This window comes from Somniosus microcephalus, chromosome 1, assembly GCF_052327205.1.
Source record: "Somniosus microcephalus isolate GS21.2 chromosome 1, FLI_Smic_1.0, whole genome shotgun sequence".
In the NCBI taxonomy this organism is placed as follows: Eukaryota; Metazoa; Chordata; class Chondrichthyes; order Squaliformes; family Somniosidae; genus Somniosus; species Somniosus microcephalus.
Genome location: NC_140987.1, coordinates 370,000,597 through 370,019,994, shown reverse-complemented (window position 1 = coordinate 370,019,994; position 19,398 = coordinate 370,000,597). Strand labels below are relative to the sequence as shown.

The window sequence follows — 19,398 nt, the reverse complement described above, 5'->3', positions numbered from 1 at the left end:
CAAGATGGCACTTTTGTGAAGCTAATGGTGGAGCAGCACAACGCGGACAGAAACTTTTGCACATTGGCATTTAACTGCGCATCTGCCCCTTCCATAAATAATGCGAGCGCTTTAGCCTCACCATTACTTTGACCCGATGTGTCATCCATGTTATTATAATTAATGATGAACTCATAGTCACAAAAATAAAGACTTTATTTGGCCTTGAATCCATACAGAGTTTCTACTGGAGGACACGTAAGTCAATAAAGACATGATGGGGGGGAAAATTTGGAGGCTGCCCCTTTGGGGCGCTTACTTTGCCGGGGTGCTACAATTAGCACCGTAAATTCAGTGGTTGCACCCCAAGCAGGAGGCAGGGTGCTACTGAAAGCACTCCCCCTCCTTCCTGGGGCGCTACCATTGAATATCGCATCGGCACATAACGCTGCGGTATTACAGGTCTCCCTCCCCTGGTTAAAGGAGTGCCGGGCTGACTGAGCACGGCCGGCACCCCACATAATAAAGCGGAAGGGGGCAGGTGCTGGCAGGCGGCCCAAAAAAATGGCCACCCGGCACCTGCCCTTTATATTTGCACCGCTGCGGCCACAAAAATGCCACCCTGACCCTGTCGGACATATCGTCCGGCGTTAGGTCAGGGGGTGCGATTGAAGTTTGCGGCTGGGGTGCAGCGCTGCGGGGCGCTACCGGCTACCGCCACCGCTAACCTCTCGCTGAATTTCGCAGGAGGCATTAGCAGTGCCGCGCCCAGGCACTAGGGGCTTTGCGCCCCATTAGCGCCCCATGGGGACGCTAATGGGAGGTGCAAAGCAACCCAATTTTGCCCCCACACGGGATCCTTCTGGTGGATTAACTTAAAATCAACACCAATTCAGCCCATGTAGCTTGAGTAATTTATAATGGCCCAGAAGTTCGGGTCGGGGGCTTCCCGCAGGTGCAAGCCCCCGACCTGCACTTACCTAGCGCGCCGGACATTGAGCTGTGAGCCCCGGTGGAATTGCGATCCTAGGCCTCCTCCAACTGCTGGTGCGCAGTGCTTGCATATCCCAGGGGCGCAGTTAGTTCGATGCGTCCCCTGGGATCACGTGGGCCATGGAGAGCCAACGGTAGCAGGGAATGCTTCATTCATAAGTTTGACAGGAAGGGCTGTCAAACTTATAAATACTATAAGCCGCAAAACATCACTAAATCTTCAAATAAATTAATAAAAAACATCACATTCTTTAAATAAACTATAAATTACATGAAATAACTATTTTAAACAATAATTTAAATTTTTGAAAAAATTATTTTATTTTCTACTGGGGCTAAAAACAAACCTACCTTTCTTTAAAGTATTTAAAAATAATAAACCTGTGGAAAAAATGTTTTAATTTTAATTAATTCACCGCTTACCTTGTAAAAAGCAGGCCTTGCGACTGCTTTTTATATGTGTAACTTCTGGAGACTTACCTTCCCGGAGAAACCTGCAAAAAAAACGTAAGTTCGATGCGCACGTGCAGCCTCTCCTGCGCACGCATTGAACTTCTGAACCCCTTCTTTCAGGGGAACGGAAGTGCCGGTTTCCCACGCATGCGCAGTGCATGCAGGAAACCGGCACTTCCATTGGGCTTACGGGTGAGTACCCCGTGCATACTCACCCGTGGAGACCCAAATTTCTGGGCCATTATCAAGTGGAGGTCAGATTTTGGTTGATTTCAGATGCAATCTGAGCCCCCAAATGTCAGTATTTCCATTCTTTCATTCAACCATTTTTCAGCCTGTTGCAATGCAGGTTCAAACTTCACATCCCTGTGCGGATAAAGTGACTGTTTAATGCCAGCTGCTTTCTGCGTACTATCAACTGCAGACTAGACAAATGAGAATAAATCACTACTCCCTCCAAAACTTACTTTTTCAGCATTGTCTACTTTGAGATGCTTCACCATCCTTGCCAAAAACAATCAGATTCTCTTGATAGGCACTGAAAAGGGCTTGATAGGTACTGAATCACACTTTCTAAGAACTGTCTGTATGGGCATTGCAATGAGGGCCTGTCAGGATGAAAGCTCAATTTCATTACATCACTGCCAGGGACAATAGAATATTGTCGACTCAAGTGATGTCACTGGAGAAACATGGTGTGTTTTGCCATAATACTAATAACTGAAGCAAAACTAAGAAAAGCAAACATGTCAGTGCATCCAGGCAGTATTCAGACATCTGAGTGCAAATTTTCATGGTAGAATGCATAACGTCAAAAAATATTTGTCAATGTCATTGTCACACCCTCTATTTAAATAATGTCACTGACTCACAGTTAATATTCCTATTGCCATCTTGGCTCCACTGCACAATAAGCAGAAGCGTTTAATTTTCTTTAAAGTAGCAAATCTAATTTATCGTTATTACTTTGCAGTCCAGGTCATGTTTAGTACAATTCCTTAGCAATGATCAGAGAAGAGGGAAGTCAGTGGTTAGTTTTGGCATCAATCACTGTGAATGTCATTGTCATTTCCACCAATCCAAATGATATTATATAGATTCTGGTCTTAGGAACAAGTTTGTGTTGATGTGCTGCTTTACTTTGTATTCAATATTCATTATTACTCAGACCTAAAAGGGCTCAATTCCTAGCAGTTGATGTTAACATATGTCTGTTACTATCCCTGTAATGATTTAAAATATCTTGTTCTTAACTAACTTGTTCTTAAATTTAAAAAAAAACCTTCAATGTTAGTGCTGATTTGAGGAATCCTGGTAATTTTGTCTTTTTTTTCATTCTTCTCCCCTCCTGTCTTGAATGCAGTAACATACTGTTTGCACGCCAACCAGCATCCCTCCAAAACCTTGCTCAAGTGAGCAAGTGCTCTAATTAACACAAGGATATTCTGCACCCTAAGCTTGTAGCTTCATGCCTGTCTGCTCCTAACTCTGCTGTCTTCTACTCTCTGGCCTCTGAATGCATAATATATTAGCATGGTCCTGTACCTTGAACAATCACACAATGGCAATGCATAAGACTTCCCATGGAGTTGTTCCATTTGCATTAACCCATGTCGACGATGAAACAACTTGGTATAAGGGTGACAAAATGATCTGTTCCAAAGAGATGGAAGATACTAATAAGCATAGGAATATCATAGTAAGAGAAAGAAAGAACTTGGATTTATATAATGCTTTTCAGGACCTCAGGTGGCACAAAGTGATTTACAGCCAATGAAGTATTTTGAGGGACTAGTCACTGTCGTAACGTAGGAATCACAGCAGCTAATTTGCGCACAGCAAGATCCAACAAAGCGCAATATGTAATGACCAGATTATCTGTTTTTTTAAGTGATATTGCTTGAGGGATAAATTTTGGCCAGGACACCGGGGAGAACTCCTCAGGTCTTCTTCAGAATAATGCCATCTGATCTTTTACATCTACTAAGAGGGCAGTCTCATCTGAAAGACAGCGGGCTGGATTTTGTCAGCCCCGAGGAGGTGGATATGGAGGCAGGACTGCCGGTAAAGTTGCAGAAAGTGGGGGCGGGTGGCAAACCTGCCCCCATCCCGCCTCTGTGCCCTTTTGCCAGGAGGTGGGAAGCCGTCCTGCCCCAAGTCCTGTCTCCTGGAGGCAGGAAAGGGATTAAATCCTTTTAACTACCTGGCAGAAAAATGGATTAGTTCCATTTTACCTTTTCAGGTGAAGGCTTCCCGACCTCAGAGAACCCCGCCGCGTTGGAGGAGTCGAGTAGGAGGTCTGCGGGGGTCGGAGGGGCCTGAAAGTGAGATGTAGAAGTGAGTGATGGGTGCAAGTGTGGAGTGGTAAGTATGTGAGGTGAGTGTTAAGTGTTAGAAAATGTTCACTTACCTTTGTTTCTGCCTACAGCCTTCAGCTGTGGTGGTTCCAGAGTCCTGACACCTTCGTTGTAGATTTCACAGATTGACTGTTGGATCCTCCGAACCAACAGTCATCTGCTTTCTACAAAGTTGAAAGGTTTGATGATTCCTGAACACAAGGACTCATCAAACTACACAGAATGTCAGTGTTTGACAGCTTCACAGAGCTGTCAAATGCTGACATTTCTTCTTTCAGGAAGTCTTGACAGATGGCATGTCAGACATTGACGTGCTCTGTCAGTGACTTCCCCCTAATTGGCCTGCTGAGCTCGCTGGGCGGGCTTAACATGGTCAATCGGGGAAAATCCCGCTAGTTGGCCAGAACATGATGGAGGCGGGACTGAGACCCGACAAGCAGCAGTCCCGCCTCCAGCACGCCTCCATTCACAAAATCCAACCCAACATCTCTGACAGTGCATCACTCCCTTTTAAAACTATTTTTACCATTACTTGGATAGGGGGAGAATACTTTTTTATTCAAAGTACAGCCCTCTGCATTATCATTCTCCTTTAATGAATGTTGTAGACAATGTTTTAAGGGTACTAAAAATTCCTGGATCAGGTTCATTAATAGTGTATGATATTAAAAAAAAATCAAAATCAAATCACAATAGTACTGAGATAACCCTCTGGGAAACCAGTGTATAAATGCTTAAGACGTTTGTCTGAAATTCCTTGCCCCAGGATTTTAGCAGAGGTGCTAACCTGTTTATAATAAGTGGGTTAATACCTTGAATAAAATAGTGAAGAGGGGAATTTCAGATAAGTGTATTACGGCTTTGTATATCAGTATCCCAAGGTGTAACTTCAGGCCCCAAGTGAATCAAATCACGATTAGACATTGGATCAAGCTCTATCTTGTTGTTGTGACTCAGTTTGCATGCTTTTTAATGTATAATCGGTCACGCATCTTTTTATGCAGTACACTGTATTCTGCAATTGTTCTGTCTGATTTTACACATTTGTGCACTGTGCAAAAATCATCCATTTATACTGTAAAGTTTAGCTTCACTGTGAAGTGGTTTCTGCTGCAATGCTAGAGTTGCAGTATAAATCTGGCAGGTCTTCCTCTGGGAATTGAACATGATTGAGAGAATGAAGAATGGCCACACAGAGCAGGACAAGCTGTGGAAAGAGGGAGGAGGAGGAAGGGGAGAAGGGCTCTCAGCAGGAGGCCATATCCTCCCAGGGTCGTTAGGGAGCAATTCCCTCACCTGAGCTTCAGCACGACCAATGCACGAGACATCTGAGCTTCACTGAAAAGGTTGTGACTGAAACCTGCCAACTGCAGCAGCCACAACAGCAACCTCAGAGCAGAGCAAGGACAGCATTGCCTGTGGCTGTCAAGGTGACCGTGGTTCTTAACTTTTTTACGTCTGGCTCCTTCCAGGCTGCTGCTGGAGGTATAAGCAACATCTCGCAGTTTTCAGTGCACTGTTGCATAAGGAAAGTCACTGAGGCTCTCTATACAAAGAGAGACAGTTTAATCTCATTCACTCTTTCCAGAGACAAGCAGGCAGAGCGAGCACGAGGGTTTGCACAGATTGCAGGCTTCCCCATGCTGCAGGGTGCCATTGACTGCACACACATTGCCTTGCGTGCGCCTCGTGTGAATTTTCCACTCCCTCAATGTGCAACAGGCATACAGATGAATGCCTGTTATCCTGGCAGCAGTCACGATGCCTTCATTTTGATGCAGTCCTCTGTGCTGCCTGTATTTAACCCACCATGGCAAGTCAAAGGCTGGCGACTGGACGACAAAGGTTATACACTCAACAACAACAGCTTACATTTACATAGCGCCTTTAACACAGTAAAATGTCCCAAGGTGCTTCACAGGAGCATTATCAAGCGAAATTTGACATCAAGCTACATAAGGGGATATTAGGGTAGATGAAAGAGGTAGGTTTTAAGGACGTCTTATGGGGGAAAGAGAGTTAGAGAGGCAGAGAGGTTTAGGGAGGGAATTCCAGAGCTTAGAGCCTCGGCAAGTGATGGCACGGCCGCCAATGGTGGAGTGATTAAAATCGGGGATGCGAAAGTTGCCAGAATTGGAGGAACACAGAGATTTCAGAGGGTTGTAGGGCTGGAGGAGATTACAGAGTAGGGAGGTGCTAGGCTATGGAGGGATTTGAAAACATGGATGAAAACGTTAAAATCGTGGCATTGCTTAACCGGGAGCCAATGTAGGTCAGTGAACACAGAGATGGACTTGGTGTGAGTTAGGGTACGGGCATCAGAGTTTTGGACTAGCCCAAGTCCATGGAGGGTGGAAGATGGGAGGTCAGCCAGGTGTGCCTTGGAATAGTCAAGTCTAGAGGTAACAAAGGCATTGATGAGGGTTTCAGTAGCAGATGAGCTAAGGCAGGGCGGAATCGCGTGTTGTTCTGGAGGTGGAATTAGGTGGTCTTAGCGATGGCGCGGATAAGTGTCGGAAGCTCATCTCGAGGTAACATATTCTTGACACAACTCATGACTCCAGTCTGGAACCTACGCACACGTACACAGCAGGCCTACAATGAGAGCCATGCTGCCACAAAGAGTATTATAGAGCATACCGTTGCATCCTCAAGCAATGCCTCCACTATCTGGACCGCTCTGGAGGAGCCCTGCAGTACTCAGCTGAACAGGTATCAAGATTTGTGGTAGTATGCTGCTTGCTGCACAATCTTGCTGTTATGAAGGAACAGACCTTGCCACCACCTAACAGGTAAGAACCTGAGGAGCAGGAGCACGAAGAAGAGGAAGAGGAGGAGTAGGAGGAGGAAATGGAGGAAGTGGGGAGGAGGAAGTGCAACAGGAAGTAGAAGAACAGGAAGAGGAAGGGAGGCTACAACGTAAATAACCCCTTTTCTGTTTGGGCTCTGCATGATCAACTAGCTCATGAGCAATACCAGTAACCTTAACCATCCCGTCCCATTTACCAACAGTCTGTCACTCCTTACCTTTCCTTTATCACTGACCATCATAATGTCCTCTTTCTGTGAACACAAAAATAAAAGCCACCAGACAATGCATATTCCAATCCAAATTTATAAATTCAATCATTATATATTCCATATACAAATCACCCTTGTACATTCCCTTATTGTCTATCTTCCCTATGCCCTTGCCTCTATTAGTGCTCCTAAGAGGTGCCTCTCCTAGGGTTCCTATGAGCTGCTTCCCCAGTGGCCGCAACATGGGTGGTGGAAGGCTGCTGACCTTCAATTGAAGAGACTGCAGATGGCCTTGGAGTGCGACCTCGAGCAACTTTGGGCCTAGAAGGCCCATCTTCAGACTGCACCATCTCGGCCTGGGCGGCAGCAGACTGGTCTAACTGGCTGACAGGCAACAGCAAGGGCACTGGCGGAGTGGCAGGGGTGGAATGTAGTCACCCTGAGAGAGAACAGCAGGTTTGTGCTCCATGGAGCCACTGAGACTCCCCTGGGGCGGTGCCTCAGCAATTCTATTGATCTTTTGGAGAACAAATTGATGGACTGCTGTGATGCCCTCTGTAGTGTATGTAACTTTAAGGGGAGAACTACATTTTACAGCTCCTGTATACTGTAGTACCGGCAGTGACCACACCTGTATATAAACCCTGAGTAGGGATCTGTACTGTTAGTTTTAGAGTAATCCTCATCCAGTAAACACCTGTTGATTGTTCCTCTGCAGTCTCTGTCTATTGATTGAAGGACACACTACCTAAAGATACACGGATTTAACATTGACGACGAGTCGATTCAACCTACCTGCAACTCTGTAGAAGAAGGCCGATTCCAGGGGCACGGGCGTCGACCATCCGGCAGAGACTCCAGCGAGACGGGCTGGCAGCAGGTACGGCGCAGACCCTTCCCGGACGGCGGCGGCTGGAGCCGACCGACGGCACAGGGGAAGGCCGAGCAGCGTCGACGGTGTAAGAGAGAGTGTAAAGCACAGCCGGGGTTGAAGACCGTGCGGCGTCGACGGAAAAAAAAAAGAGAGAGAGGGTAGAGCGCACGGGGCGCAGCCGGGGTTCAGGACCGAGCGGCATCAACGAGAGAGGCACGCAGGAAAACGCACAGAGCGCGGCCGGTGTTCAAGGGCTGAGCAGCGTCCACGGGGGAAGAGAGGAAAGCGCGGGAGACGCCATTTTTAGCCAGTCAAACCACACCCAGGGATGCCGAAGAGTGGCAGTGTCACAGCGTTCGACAATGAAGTCGAAGATTGGGCGACATATGTAGAACGCATAGAAGTGTACTGCAAGGCGAATGAAGTGGCAGATGCCAGGAAAGCACTGGTATTGTTGAATTCCATGGGTGCAAAATGAATGGCTTACTGCGAAACCTAGTAACCCCAGAGAAGCCAGTGGAAAAGGATTTTGAAAGCATAGTGGCAATCCTACAGGACCACTTAAACCCCACACCGCTGCCGATAGCAGAAAGATTTAAGTTTCACAAAAGGAACCAGCATAAAGACGAAAGTAATGCTGAGTATTTAACGGAACTGCACAAGCTATCGAAACACTGCCAGTTTGGAACGGGACTAGCAGATACTTTAAGGGACAAGTTTGTGTGTGGGCTTCAAAGTGAAGGAACCCAGAAACGGCTTCTATCAGAAAAGGATCTTACGCTGGACAAGGCTTTCAGCATGGCGTATCACACGAAGCAGCCGCACGGGGCACTGCAGAGATACAACGGAGACCGCAAGAATATGGCACAAATGAAATGTCATATGGAGCAGTGAAGTGTTATCACTGCGGCAGAACAACAAATGACCATAAGGATTGTTGGTTCAAGAACCAAGTGTGCAGACAGTGAGGAAAAGCAGGCCACATAGCAAGAGTCTGCAGGTCGGGAAAGGAAACCAGCAGCAAGAAATCTCCACAGGAGAAGTACAAAAAGGTACATAATGTGACGGAGAATAGTTCAGGCGAACAGAAAAGTGATACAGACTCCGGAAGCAAGGAGCTGGGTTGTCTGAAACTACATAATGTAATCAAAATGGAGGATCACCAGACTGCCTGGGTCACGCTCAAGATAGACGGAGTCCAAGTGAAAATGGAATTGGACACAGGATCAGCCCTAACAGTCATAAACCGAAGGGACTACAAGCGGCTATTCTCACATATACCCTTGAGAGATACAGAGATTGTCTTGAAGATGTACACAGGGCAAAAAGTCTACCCCAAAGGAAAAATAAGGGTGAATGTTATATATAACGGCAAGGAAACACCAAAAATGGATCTATATGTATTGCCAGATGGAGGACCACCACTTCTAGGACGTGAATGGATCCGGAAGATACAGCTAGATTGGCATTCCATACAAGCACTGACTGTAGATGCCAAAAAGGATGACGATGTCACACCTGGACGACAGTCAAAAATGCTAACTGATGCACAAGAAGTGTTCCAGGAGGGACTCGGAACACTAAAAGGCATAACAGCGATGATCAAAATAGAGGAAAATACAAGCCCAAAGTTTTTTAAGGCCAGACCGGTGCCTTATGCGATCTGCCCAGCCGTCGAAGCAGTGCTGGAAGGTTTGGAACGTTCTGGAGTACTGCCCAAAGTGGACTGGAGCGAGTGGGCTACACCCATCGTTCCTGTAATGAAGAGGTCGTTGAGTAATACGCCTGGGGAACCAAAGAAGGTTCGCATCTGTGGGGACTTTAAGGTGACAGTGAACCCAGTCCTTCACACGGTACAATATCCGCTTCCGCGGACTGAAGCTATTTTCGCCTCGTTATCTGGAGGAAAACACTTCACTAAGAATGATCTGGCCCAGGCATACCTGCAAATGGAGGTAGAAGAAGCCTCGAAACAGTACCTCACGATCAACACTCATAACGGTCTCTACCAATACAACCAGCTGGTGTTCGAGGTAGCATCAGCTCCGGCTATTTGGCAAAGGGCAATGGAACAAGTCCTGCAAGGGATTCCAGGGACCCAGTGTTATTTGGACGACATCCTGGTCACGGGCGAAAATGACAGTGATCACCTCGCCAACCTGGAGCAGGTGCTCACTAGATTGAAGGAATATGGGCTCCGAGCTAATCGCCACTAATGCAAGTTTTTCCAGAAGCAGATCTCGTTTTGTGGCCACGTTATTGATGAAGAGGGGCTACATAAGTCCCCTGAAAAGATTGAGGCAGTAGTCAAGGCTCCAGCACCGGAAAAGGTGTCACAACTGAAGTCGTTCCTCGGGCTGGTGAAATACTACCATAAGTTCTTGCCGAATTTTTCTACAGTGCTACACCCACTGCAAACCCTACTGCAAACGGGGGTACCATGGAAGTGGAATGACGAATGTAAACGAGCTTTCCAGAAGTGCAAAGAATTGATCACATCAAAAGAGGTGTTGGCTCATTTCAACCCAGCACTACCAATTCGGTTGGCATGTGATGCATCACCCTATGGTATTGGAGCGGTGCTGTCGCACAAATTCCCGGACGGCTCGGAGAGGCCAGTAGCCTTTGCGTCTCGGTCACTAACCTCAGCCGAGCGTAACTATGCCCAGATTGACAGGGAGGCCCTCAGCCTAGTGTGGGGAGTGAAAAAGTTCAACCACTATCTGCACGGGCAGAAGTTCACCTTGCTGACTGACCACCAACCACTTGTCTCCATCTTTAATCCAAAGAAGGGCATTCCGGTGATGACTGCGCAATGGCTACAAAGATGGTCCCTTTTTCTAGGGGCGAACCAATATGAAATAGAATATAAGGGCACGAAACAGCATGGAAACGCTGATGGGCTATCATGCCTGCCACTGCCTACTGCGGAGGAAGCACCAGCAGTGGACCCTGTCGAAATATTTTATTCGACTATAATTGAACGCTTGCCAGTAACTAACGCGTTTATAGAGAAGGAGACCCGAAATGACCCGACACTGTCTCGGATATATGACTTGACGGTGCAGGGATGGCCAACACATGGCGACTCACTGTTGCCAGCATTCTCATCCAGAAGAGAACAGCTGTCAGTATGGCAGGGGACCTTGATGTGTGGATCCCGAGTGGTAATTCCACCCAAGTTAAGGGAGAGAGTGCTCAACGAGCTTCACGAAGGCCATCTGGGAGGGGTGAAAATGAAAAGCCTTGCTAGGGCTTATGTGTGGTGGCCGGGGATCAATCAGCAAATCGAGGACCTGACAAAGAGCTGCTCAGGATGCCAGAAGGTCCAAAATGCACCACCACATGCCCCTCTACACCCATGGAAGTGGCCCTCCTCTCCATGGCAACGGGTGCATATTGATTTTGCTGGTCCATTCATGGACTCAATGTTTTTAATAGCCGTGGATGCGCACTCGAAATGGCCTGAGGTGATCAAAATTTCCTCCACCACCACGGAGAAAACGATTGCAGTCCTACGGACCATATTTGCCAGGAACGGCTTGCCAGAGCAGATTTGCTCTAATAACGGACCACAGTTTGTGTCCGAAGAGTTTCGGAAATTTATGAAAAGGAATGGGGTAAGGCATTACACATCCGCCCCGTATCATCCAGCCACAAATGGATTGGCTGAGAGGTTCGTACAAACCTTTTAAAAGGCAGTAAGGGCCATGTGCGATGATAACATTCCACTGCAGCATAAGGTGGACAATTTCCTGTTAGCCTACAGAAATGCGACACATGCAGTCACCAACCAGACCCCGGCCATGATGTTCTTTAACCGAAGGTTGAGATCTCGTCTGGATTTGCTCAGACCAAATGTACGAAGAGATGTTGAGAATAAGCAATTCCAGCACATCAATGAGAAACCGACAAGGAGCTTCAATGTAGGGCAACCAGTCTTGGCCCGCGACTACCGAACAGGGAAATGGCAACCAGGAACGATATGCACACGGCAGGGGCCACTAATGTACACAGTGGATGTTGGGGAGAACATTGTGAGACGCCATGTCGACCAGATCCTAGAGTCACAGGAACGAGTCAACCCCATGTCTCGCGTACCTGGTGATGAACCCGACATACAGGTAGCATCTACCCCAGAAACAGTAGCATCGGAAGCTGATGAACCAACTGACGACAGGGGGCCAGAATCGCCTCCGCACCATGAGCAAGACACTCAGGAAAGGCGCTATCCAGAAAGGATCAGGAAGCCGCCCCAAAGACTGAATTTATAAATAGACTATTTTCAGTTATTGTTGCATGTTAAAAGTGTTAATTGTTAAATGAATGTTATGGTACTGTTAATCTAAAAGGGGAGGAATTTTAGTGTATGTACCTTTAAGGGGAGAACTACTTTTTACAGCTCCTGTATACTGTAGTACCGGCAGTGACCACACCTGTATATAAACCCTGAGTAGGGATCTGTACTGTTAGTTTTAGAGTAACCCTCATCCAGTAAACTCCTGTTGATTGTTCCTCTGTAGTCTCTGTCTATTGATTGAAGGACACACTACCTAAAGATACACGGATTTAACACCCTCAAAGCTCCTTTGAACAGTGGTATCCTGAGCCACAATGGCAGCAGTCTTAGCTTGCAAGGTAGGAGTCTGAGCTTCCACTGCAGCACTCAGACCTTTGATGGAAGCTGGTTGTGCTGCAATGCAAGCTGTGTCATCAGCCATCAGACGCTGCATCATGGTAGGTTCCAGAGGTGTGCTGATGGAGGTGACCACCTGTTCCATGCTGGAAAGGATAGGCTCCAAGCTCTGCACAAAGCCCTGTGCCAAGTTGGTGCTGGACTCCTCCTTGCTCCTTGACATTGAGCACAGGTTTTCTGGTAGGCTTTCCAGTGCACCAAGCATTTAGTTATGCACACCCATCGACCTTCTTCTGTACCCTGGCCGATCAAAGTCCTCATGTGACTCCTCTGCATCAAAACTAGAGTGTGACTTCACCCTCTGCCGAACTGGCACATGCTCTATACATTCCCCCTGCCCTGGCTCCTGCGCACTTGTGCATGGTGTCTCATCACGTGCAGATCCCACCTCTATCCTAGTCAGTAAAATACGCACAGTGTCAGTCTCTGAGCTGGTGGCCTCGACTGTATGATTGAGTAACGGCGTCTCTTCATTGTCATTGTTTTCTTTGTCTTCCTCCTTTGATTGGGAAGGTTCCGGTTCTTGGGTATCTGAAAGGAAAAATGGATAAAGGGTGAGTTGTGTTGAGGGGAGAGGAGAAAGTAAGAAATTTGTGCTTACACCATCTGCAGCTTGTGATTCAGAAAAGATTGTGGGATGAGGGAGAAGTGGAATGAGAGAAGGAGGATTAGGTATGCAGCTACACTCATCATCGATTCCTCCAGCACCGCTAATGGCCACAGCATCAGTGATGCCCCTTCCCATGATGGCCAGCACTGTCTCCTCCATGGGGGTTAAAACATGCAGGTGCGCTTCTCCTCCTCCAGTTTGTTCCTGCTGCCTGCTGTTTTGCACCATCTTCTCCTGCAAGAAAGAGGGGATTGTGTCAGTGAGTGTCCTGCAATATGTTCAGGTGATGTGGCTGTCATAGTTAAATAGCTGCCAGTGTGTCTGAGCTGTGAGTTGTGGGAGTGAGGCTTGCAAAAGTGCCAAGTGTGTGGAGGTGAGGTAAATTATATGAACTGAAGCGTTGGGTACCAATTGATAGGGATTGTTGGTAGGTGGGTGATGGAAGTGAAATTAATTGAATGGTGGATGAGGTTAGTGGTGCAGTTGGTAGAATATGCCTTTTGAAGATAAACTCACTCACCTTGACAATTTATGTATGATCATTAAACTTCTTCCTGCACTGCATCCATGTACTTGAAGCAACACTCCTTGCATTGACCTCTGCCACTACTTCTTCCCACTGCCTCCTGAGCATATGTCTGGAGGGCCTCCTGCCGCACTGCGGATATAGAATGTCTCTCCATAACTTTCACCAAGACCTCCAGTGCATTGTCAGAAAACCTTGGTGCACATTCTCTCGCATGTTCAGCCAGTCCTCAAAGAATCAGCACAGATTCAGATTTCAAAAAACTCCCACCATTTCTTGCAGCCACAATGCACCTTCCCTTTAAGAGATGCAGGCTGCCTTTAAGTAGCAATGGCCACTTGCAATATTGGGCCCCCTGCTGATACGTGCAGCCAATGAACAGCGCAGGTAGCGTGGCTGCATGCAGAAATCATTTTAAAACAGCAAGAAGCACTGATTTAACGTGCTGCCTGCAAAGCATGAACGGGCGCGGGTTAATCGCATACCGCAACACCCGTACCCATTTTCAGGGGTTAGCCAATTTAGCCCCCACTGTCTCTCTGTAAAACTACTCCCAATATTGCAGCCTAGAATTCCTAACATTAGTCCAGACACTTGACAGCACTACCAAAGAGAACCATCTTCAATCGGTGGTTATTTTACATTTACCAGTTTCGAATTCACATCTACAAATCATCATCATCAATGGGTGACTATCGTCGCTGCTCCTGTGACTGTCCTCCGCACCTCTTTATTCAACATGCATGATATTATTTTCCTATGGGAATTTCTATATCCCATACAATATGGTACTTAATTCTTGGCCAGCCTCTCTATTTGTTTCCATGTTTTGGTTCCTAGAATAATAATTCTGAAACCAGTTCCTCTTTTGCTCTGAAGGAATGGCCAGTAATTTTTAGCCCTCTATAGAATCATAGAATTGTACAGCACAGAAGGAGGCCAAAATGGTAGGGGAATGGGATTAATTGGCAAGCTCTTCAGAGCTAGCCATTTAATTCCATTCCCCTGCCATTTCCTTATTGCCCTACAAAATGATCTCCTTCAAGTATTTCTCCAATTCCCTTTCGAATATTATTATTGAATCTGCTTCCACCACTTTCAGGCAGTGCATTAATGATCATACAATTCGCTGCGTAAAAAAAACCTCTTATCTCGCCTCTGTTTCTTTTGCCAATTACCTTAAATCTGTGTCTTCTGGTAACAGACCCTTCTGCCACTGGAAACAGTTTCTCTTTATTTACTCTATCAAAACCCTTCATGATTTTGAACACCTCTATCAAATCTCCCTACGAACTTCTCTGCTCTAAGGAGAATAATTCCAGCTTCTCTACTCTCTCCGTATAACTCAAGTCCTGCATCCCTGGTATCATTCGAAAAATACTCTTCTGCATCCTCCCCAATGCCTTGATATCCTTCCTAGAGTGTGGTGCCAAGAATTTGACACAATACTACAGCTGAGGGCTAACCAGTGATTTATAAAGGTTTAGCAGAACTTCCTTGCGTTTGTACTCTATGGGGTCGATTTTCCTGGAGCCGTCAGGCAGGGTTTCAGGCGTGTGGGGGGGGAAATCCCGAATTCGGGGGTCCCGACACCATCCCACCCAAAACCCGCCTCCACGTAAGTTTCACAGGAGGCGGGTACCCGCCCCGCACAGGGACCCGCCGACCCGAGGCGGGAAGAGATTAGTGCCAATTAACTGCCTGTTAACAGGTAGTTAACAGGCAGTTTTTAGCCTAATCCCTATTTTGAGGGGTGTCATGTGGGATTCCCGATGGCTCCAAACCACGCCAGGTTAGAGCATGTGGGCCGTCGGGTTGAAGGACTAGGAGGGGTCGCGATGTCAGTGTTCAGGTGAGTGATGGGTGCATGAGTGCAAAGGTAAGTGTGTTTGGTGTGTCTAAAGTGTGTAAAGAAGTTTAAATTACCTGTACTTACCTTAACAGCCTTTCTTCCTCTAGGTTTCGGGAGTCCATCACTCAGCCGGCACTGAAAGCAAAATGGCTGCGAGCTGTAAAAAGTGACAGCCTTCAGCTTTCATTGCCGGTGAGATATCTAACTGAGTCTGTGGAGAACGACTCAAGTTAGAAGTCAGACTGTCAGTGTTTGACAGCTTCAAACAGCTGTGAAACACTGATATTACATCTGTCAAGACCTCTTGACAGACGAAATTTCAGTCTGTGACGTCGCCTGTTGCCGGGTGGCCCTTACTTGGCCTGCTGAGCCCGCTGGGCAGGCTCAACAAGGTCAATCAAGGGAAAATCACGTGGCTTGGCCGGACGTCGAGGTAGGCGGGACTAAAACCCGAAAGTTGTAGACCCGCCTCCTTCCTGACAGCTTAATGAAAATCGACCCCTATTATTATGTCCGTGTATAATTGAGACACGGACTGCAGGAGTTGATCATAACAAGTCTTTACTGAATGGAGACAACCTGGAAACTGAAACTACAGAAGCCTGCTAGGGCCTTTTATACAGGGGTGGTCACTGCCGGTACTGCAGTCTGAGACCAGTTATTCCCTTAAAAGTACATGCACAACAATTCCTCCCCTTTTAGATAAACAGCACATAACATTCATTTAACAACTAAATAATAACTAATTACAATTACAATTACGGTTGCTAGATACATTGGTTGAAGTTAAGCAATTATAAGTTCAGTCTTTGAGGAGGCTTCCTGATTCTGTCTGGATGACGACTCTTTGGGATATCAGGTTCTTCTGGCAAGGTTGAGTCGGGATCAATGTCATTGTTTGGTTCGTCTGCTTCCAATATCACCGATTCTGCGGTAGATGCAATTGGTACTTCGGTTTCATCGCCAGGTTATCAGATCGTGGTGTGGAGTTGACATTTTCCAGTGACTCTAGAATCTGGTCAGCATGGCGTCTTACAATGCTCTCTCCAACGTCTACGGTATACATTAGAGGTCCTTGCCGTGTACAGATCGTTCCTGGCTGCCATTTCTCTGTGCAGTAGTCCCGGGCCAAAACTGGTTGACCTATCTTAAAACTCCTGGTCGGCCTTTCATTCATATTCTGAAACTGCCTGTTCTCCACATCTCTTCTGATGTTTGGCTTAACCAAATCCAAGCGGCATCGTAGTCTTCGATTGAAGAACATCATGGCTGGAGTTTGGTTGGTAACCGCATGTGTCGCATTCCGGTAGGCAAACAAGAAGTTATCCACCTTGTGTTGTAGGGGTATGTCTTCATTACACATTGCCTTGATAGCCTTCTTGAATGTTTGAATGAACCTCTCAGCCAATCCATTGGTGGCTGGATGATATGGGGCGGATGTGTAATGCTTAACACCATTGTTCTTTAAGAACCTCCGGAACTCTTCAGACACAAACTGTGGTCCATTGTCAGAGCAAATCTGTTCAGGCAGCCAATTCCTGGCGAATATGGTTCGTAAGACTGTGATAGTTTTTTCTGTGGTGGTTGAGGACATTTTTATTACCTCTGGCCACTTTGAATGTGCACCCACCGCAATTAAAAACATCGAGTCCATAAAGAGACCAGCAAAATCAATGTGCACCCTTTGCCATGGAGATGAGGGCCACTCCCATGGATGCAGAGGGGCTTTTGGTGGGGCGTTTTGGACCTTCTGGCATCCTGTACAGCTCTTGGTCATCTCTTCGATTTCTCTATCGATTCCCGGCCACCACACAAACGTTCTGGCTAAGTTCTTCATTTTTACCCCTTCCAGATGACCCTCATGAAGCTCATTGTGCACTCAATCCTTCAATTTGGGTGGAATTACTGCTCTGGATCCACACATCAAGGTTCCTCTGCACACTGACAGCTGTTCTCTTCTCGGCGAGAATGCTGGCAGCAGTGGTTCGCCATGTGCTGGCTATCCCTTCACCGTTAAATCATAGACCCAGGAGAGTGCCGGGTAATTTCGTGTTTCCTTTTCTATGTTTTCATTCGTCACAGGGAGACATTCGACTATAGTCGAGTGGAATAACTCCACTGGATCCACTGCCAGTTCTTCTTCCACCATCGGCAACGGTAGGCGCGACAATCCATCAGCATTCCCATGCTGTTTAGTTCCTTTGTACTCGATGTCATATTGGTGTGCCCCTCGGAAAAGGGACCACCTCTGTAGCCGTTGTGCCGTCAAACTCGGTACGCCCTTCTGAGGGTTGAAAATGGAGATGAGAGGTTGATGATCAGTTAGTACAGTAAATTTCTGACTCTGCAGGTAATGATTGAACTTCTTCACCCCCCACACCAGGCTGAGGGCCTCTCTGTCAATCTGGGCATAATTATGCTCGGCTGAAGTTAACGAGCGTGACGCAAAAGCTATCGGCCTCTCTGAACCATCAAGTATTTTATGTGACAGTACCGCCCCAATGCCGTAGGGAGACGCATCACACGCCAGTCTTATCGGTAGTGATGGGTTGTAGTGAGCCAATACTTCTCTTGAAGTGATTAGGTCCTTACTCTTCTGAAAGGCCCGCTTACATTCATCGCTCCATTTCCATGCTACACCCGTTCCTAGTAGGGCATTCAGTGGATGCAGAATTGTGGACAAATTCAGCAAAAACTTATGGTAGTAATTCACCAATCCGAGGAATGACCTCAGTTGCGACACATTTTCAGCCGCTGGAGCCTTAACTACCGCTTCAATTTTGTCAGGGGACTTATGCAACCCCTCTTCATCAATCACGTGGCCACAATACGATATCTGTTTCTTAAAAAACTCGCACTTGGGGTGATTGGCTCATAGCCCATGTTCACGTAGTCTAGTGAGCACCTGCTCTAGGTTGGCAAGGTGTTCACTGTCATCTTCACCTGTCACTAGGATGTCATCCAATTAACACTGAGTCCCCGGAATCCCTTGCAGGACTTGTTCCATCGCTCTTTGCCATATCGCCAGAGCTGATGCTACTCCAAATACCAGTCGATGATACTGGTAAAGACCTTTGTGAGTGTTTTTCGTGAGATATTTCCTAGAGGATTCTTCAACCTCCATCTGCAAATATGCTTGTGCTAGGTCAATTTTTGTAAAACGCATCCCTCCAGATAGCGAGGCGAAGATATCTTCTATCCTTGGAAGAGGATATTGTACTGTGTGAAGGACTGGGTTCACTGTCACCTTGAAGTCCCCACAGATGCGAACCTTCCTTGGCTCCTCAGACATATTGTTTAACGTTTTCTTCATGACAGGAACGATGGGTGTCGCCCACTCGCTCCAGTCTACCTTAGATAACACGCCTGCATTCTCCAAATTCTCCAGCTCTGCCTCGACGGCTGGGCAAATTGCATATGGTACTGGTCTTGCTTTGAAAAACTTGGGAATTGCATTCTCCTCTATTTTTATCGAGGCGGTTACGCCTTTAAGAGTGCCCAGTTCTTGTTGAAATACCTCTTTGGCATCAGTTACGATTGTTGACAATCTTCCAGGAGTGACGTCGTCATCCTTTTTACCAGCCACCGTCAGTGCCTAAATGGAGTGCCAGTCTAAACTTATCATTCTGATCCATTCACGTCCCAATAACGGTGGTCCACCATCTTGCAGAATGTAGAGATATAATTTCCGTATTTTCTTGCCGTTGTATTCGACAGGCACCCTTATTTTTCCTCTGGGGTATACTTTTTGCCCCGTATACGTGCTCAAGACAATGGATGTCTCTCCCAAGGGTATGTGTGAGAATAGCCGCTCGTAGTCTCGTCGATTCATGACGGTTAGAGCTGATCCTGTATCCAATTCCATTATGACTTGGGACCCTGCTATCGTGAGGGTGACCCAAATGATTCGGTGATCCTCTTTTGCGATTACGTTGTGAAGTTTGAGACAGCTTAGTCTCTTGTTCCCAGATTCACTATCGCTCATCTGGTCTTCTGAACTACTGTCCGTCATCTTTTGTACTTTCCTGTACGGTTCC

The 19,398-nt window shown here is 46.9% G+C and overlaps 1 pseudogene; it reads right to left on the bottom strand.

The window, feature by feature from the left end:
- Positions 1-1,697: 1,697 nt before the first annotated feature.
- The window catches only part of LOC147125008 (uncharacterized), an 83,665-nt pseudogene continuing 65,964 nt past the window's right edge, over positions 1,698-19,398 (bottom strand).